This window comes from Triticum aestivum, chromosome 1B, assembly GCF_018294505.1.
Source record: "Triticum aestivum cultivar Chinese Spring chromosome 1B, IWGSC CS RefSeq v2.1, whole genome shotgun sequence".
Lineage (NCBI taxonomy): Eukaryota > Viridiplantae > Streptophyta > Magnoliopsida > Poales > Poaceae > Triticum > Triticum aestivum.
Window position 1 is genome coordinate 663,402,840 of NC_057795.1, and position 5,376 is coordinate 663,408,215.

General features: G+C 43.3%; 1 pseudogene; it reads right to left on the minus strand.

Annotated features, from left to right (window-relative positions):
* Nucleotides 1–1,039: 1,039 nt before the first annotated feature.
* Nucleotides 1,040–4,815, minus strand: LOC123099205 (anthranilate O-methyltransferase 3-like; annotated as a pseudogene).
* Between the last annotated feature and the right edge of the window lie 561 nt (nucleotides 4,816–5,376).

Below are 5,376 nucleotides of genomic sequence, written 5' to 3' on the forward strand. Positions count from 1 at the left end.
CTGTGGCCGTCGTATACCTCCCTGGAGGCATCACTTATTTTTTGCCGCACCCCTTATGCACGGATCCGTCCGTCGCCTCCTCTCTAGAGGAAACCCTTGATCTTGTGTTTGGACGATGGTGGCACATTGGTGTGTCATTTTTTGTCTTGGGGGCCTAGTCTCGGAGCTGTGCATCAGCAAGCAAGCGTGCCCGGTGCTTTGCGGGCGATTGTGGAGTTCAGACTTTTGTGGCAACGATGATGGTGGGAGCGATGTCGGTGAGGCGGCAATGGTTGCAGTATTTTTCTCTTCTTTGGTGTGTCCGTGGTATTGCCTCGGTTTTTTGGTTGCTGTGGAGTCGAAGCTGCTAGGGCGGAGCCTTGTGGTATACAATGACTGGTTGCAGGTGGCCCGTTCGGTGATCTTCTGCGGCACCAACCATGCCTGGATTTGTTCTTCAAAGTTCTCCGTCAGAGTCGGAGTTGCGCTATTTGGCCGCAGGTGGTTGTGTTTTGCGCAGATCTTCATGGAGCTTCACACGTCCACAGCGGTGTGAATTGAGTCAACGATCGCCGACGGCGAAGTCGGAGTTGTTTGCTCAGAGTTTTGGGGTGGCGATGATGCCTCTTGGGGAGAAGGAATCACAATGGCGCACACGTGTTGTCTCGTCGGGGCCCTCCTTCGAGCTTTGTGCGTGGTGTATCTTATGTGTACAGCTCAGTGGTTGTGATTGTTTTTGCCCGGTTCTCGATAATTAACTAGGCAATCTGGTTTTCGCTCGGTTTTCTCTAATTAACTGAGCAGCCACTTAAAAAAACAATCTCTTGGGCAGGGGTTCACAAATTAGGATCCTCAACTCTTTGCCTTTGCACAAATAGAAGATGCATAAAATTATACAAATGTCTTTTCTATGTAACCAACTAGCCATACATTCTTATTCTTATACAACGTCATCAAAAAAAATTACATATTAAATGGTAGGGTTTCTAGCGTACTTGGTTGACATAAAATTCATGGAATTCACAAGGAAACATCTTTTTACATACTTACAAAATATCAACGAAACATCTTTTACATATAATATGCGATGGACCGGAAATATTGAATTCCCCGCATTTATTCAAATTGACACTTGAGAAGTATTTCTTAGTGCTTGGCCTTCAAATAGACGGTAATTATAGGATACTTGGCCTTGGCTTTCTTGAGATGCTTTGAAACCATGCTGGCATAAACCATAAACAGATCATCAAGAATGGCCTCGCCGAAGTGTTTCTTAATCAGTGGTTCCACCACCGCCCTTATGCACCTGGCAACATTCAACCCACTACTGGTGCAGCCCAAGACGACATCATCGTGTGTGTCGTCGTCTTGTGGATCCCAACTTGATTCAAACACACTCATGTGTTCCACATTGAAGAGATTGTTCTCCTCGATCACGGCCTTCACTTCGTCCACAGATGGCGCATAAAATGGAAGGTTGAAAGAGACCAGCTTCTCGTTCTCCACAAGGCCCTGCCACAAGTTGTAAAAAAATAATACTTTTTTTCAATGTTTGTATCAATTCATATACATGTTTAAAGATGTTAAATATATATAGTTTTCCTGCCAAGATATCTCCTAGATGGATACCCGTGGTCACAATAACCTTAGGCCATGCAGACTTGAACGCACTTCTATTTCTCCTCGGCGATGTGTGCTATGCATGGCTCTAACAATTCATATGGACACCACCCTTTACATTTTTTCCAACCGTATAAGTTCCAACGCTCCATGGAAGGACCCTCTGCCGCCTTTATCCATTATTTGTCATGCCTAGATATAGTGTTACCGAGATTGGCCGCTGCCACTGCTAGCTAGGCATTAGAGTATCACGTCCTCTGCCTCCACTACGTGTCCAAGTTTCACAGACGTCACCGATTCGTGCTCTTCACCCGCATGTCGTGGCCATCAGCTACCACCATGCCGATTGTTATCATTGGGCCAGAGACGGTAGAGGGTGGCGATATATAATTTTATTTTCTTCTAGTTGTTATTGTAAACACTAGAATTTCACATGAAATTTTTGAAATTTTGTTAGATAATGATGTCGTAATATTTGGATAGTTCAACCCAAAATCTTTGAAAACCATTTGATCTTTTACAATTCTGAAAGTTAATGAGAAATTTCTGGAGAAGTTTCTTGTAATTTCTGAAAGTTGTGTCTCGTAGAGGTTCATAAGAAATCCTGGAAATTTGTCGCACTATTTTGGAAGTTTAGAATTTGTTGAAAGCTGTAATTTTCTGAAAGTTGAGCTTATGATTTGTAGCTACCAATGATGGAAACATAAAAATATAAAGAATATTCGTTGATACCATCCTTCTTTTCTCTTGTCTCTGTTCAATTTGGCTCTACGCTGAGTTGAAAAGGGATGGGGCCATTGTGGTCTATCACTTGGTCTCTCATTAGCTATGCTGTCGGAAAATGATCATTGGGGAAGATTCGGGCGGGTGACAGCCGATTAGCTGCTTCCAAGTCCCTCCATTCATAAGATTGCTCTAGGAGATATATACAAATTAGCATTGGGTCTATATAGTATAGAGTATACCTTCAGCACCAGAGAAAGAAGAGCTTGGGCGAGCAAGTCCCACATGCTGCTTGCTTCACCATGTAACAACATGTCTTTGCTCTTTCTGCCTAGAAATGTTAGCACCATATGCCCACCACATACAAGTTCATTGAACCGCAGCGTCAGGAACAATGACAGGTCCTTTTGGTACTCTTCTTGGTATAGTTTTATCACAGCAGGTGGAGTACTCTTGCCAATGTAGATGCTCTCTTCATTCAGGTAAGCACCTCTTGAAAGCTCATCCGGTACCTTCAGAAGCCATAAAGGAACTAATATATTTATGTGATTATTGGGACAAAATCAATATACTGGTATGTATACAAATTTATTTTTCCTTAAAAATTCCAAAAACCCATGAATACATATATTGCATCTATGCACAATCTTATTCAAAAATATGTTAATAAGTTACATAAAGAAATACAAATTTGCGCAAATAGCAAGTCAATCTTTGATCTACACATTTTGTTTTCTTGTGTGCAAGCTACAGAAGAAAAGACATAGTGATGTGTTAAACTTTATACACACGTGCTATATGTCCATATGTATACGTAAAATAGATTTTTGTATGATTTGAAATACCTTTTTCTCCCCCGAAGTCCCAACCGAAAACCACGGTAACTGAACTGATATGAGCCCTAATGAATGGTAGCGACCAGTGACAACTTTGGCACAAGGATAAATAGTCATTGGCTAATGCACTTGATCCCTAAAGGTGGCTTCTTTCTTTCAACAACCAATATTCCTTAGTATTTATCTTCTCCCAAAGTTTGGATTATCGTTTGAATTAAATTTCACGATGGAATTGTCGCTGGATAAGTTGGATTTTGGCTACAGCTCTTGACATTTAATGCAACCATATGTCAGTTTGTCCATCGCACTTCATTATGCTCTTAAGATCATCTTTCATAGCAAGTAGCAAAACATGGGATACCCTCTTTTTCGATTAGGACAATGGATAGCCATCTATAACGTCATGGTCAGGATATTTCTCGAAACTAATTCTGGTAGCAAGTATAGGGGAAAAAGGGATAACATGTAATTACATTCTAGAGTTTACATTCCTCTGTTTTCTCATAGTCTAGCACCTTGTGGCAAGACATGATTGTTTAAAAAAGTATATTAAAAGATTGTTTTCTTCCTAAGAAATGAGTGAGTAAATCATATGTGTTTGTTTAAGAGATTCTCTAGCAGTTTTAACACGGCTCTCACTTGAGGTCAATCAATGCCTCTAACTGGTTTGCAGGCACGCACCTTGGACCTCCACATGAGGGAGTAGGAGGAGTGGAAGAGGTGGACACTCCGGCATGGGAACAGCCTGGTGTAGAAAGAACCCGGCATCCCGGCCACGTAGTACTGAGGCCTCCTATCGGCGGTGAGCTTCTGCAGCCGATCCAGCGACCTGAAGACGAGGTTGAAGTCGTTCCCCGGCAGGTCGTTGAGGAAGAACTGCAACTCCATGGCTGCAGCAGGAGGGCGCTGCTCCTGCTCTGCCTCCCGGTTGTGGTCGGAGATTGTGCCGATGACCAACGACACAAGCAGCAGCGTGTTCGGCCCTGACGAGCAGCCGAGGTCGGCGACGACCATGGTGCTCCTGGCCGGCAGTGACCTGTACAGTTCCACCACGGCGCCCTGGAGCACCGGCCTGGTCTCAAGCATGGCCTTCTCCTGCTCGCGCGGGAGAAACAAATAATTAATGGATCTAGCATATCTGGACGCAAAAGGCAATAGATGCATGCACTTTTTTCCCCAACCGGGCTCACAACACATTCCATTAATTTCTTAAGGGCATCTTCAATAGTTGTAAGATACGTGTTGGTAAATTTGCCACCTAGGATATAGTGATTATGTGGCATTTAATAAATGTGGAAAGAGAGCAAAGTTGTATGTAGAATAACCAACAACCTTTGCACAAGCTTCAAGGTAAAATAGAGAGCAATCACATTTACTTTCTCATCATCTATTGGATAGTTTAGATACAACCTATTGGAGTAGTTGTATGATAGCTGGTTGGTTGATGACATAGACATTTTACCAACAAGACTAACATACAATTTATTGAAGATGCCCTAACAGAAATATTCAGTACAGGTAGTTCAAGCTAGAACAAAGCAGCTGAAGGAGAACAAGCATGCATGCATGGGACGTTAGTTACTTGGAGTCTGGAGTTGCTGGCGTAGCTGTTCTCTCCGTCGCCGTTGGCCATGTGAAGCCATTGCTCTACCTCCATGGCTACCTATCACTTGTGACTTCTTGTGAGAATGATTTAAGTACTCACGAGCGTCGGCCCCTTTTATAGAGGGGACACATATACATATGTATATCTAGAATCACTAGCAATAGATGAAGATGAGGACAAATTTTTTGGTTATTTTTTCTGAAAGCAATCGGTGCGGCGGGTTGCATACAAATTCTTGGCTGACCACTGCATGGACGTCACGGTGAGTACCTCAGCACGTAAACGTACGGCTCCCTCCCTCAAATCAGGTCACTTGATGGGATTGATTATTCATGGCAGAATGCTCTTCACGCCTGCTGCGTTGCTGGCCTTGTTGCGTCCCCTGCATGCGTGCTGCACGTGTATTTTTCAGATTATGCATGTAGATATACCCATGGGTACTTCACGTGTCCAACTGGAGCCCTAAAACGATCCATCGGACAGCCCAGTAATTGTTCAGGCAGGAGAAAGAAGTTCAAAAACCATTCAACCATAATCCTGACTTTGTACGGGCATGTTCGAGCAGCTCACAAATCCCCATATCCAAGCCATATATGTGGGGGATATGGGGAT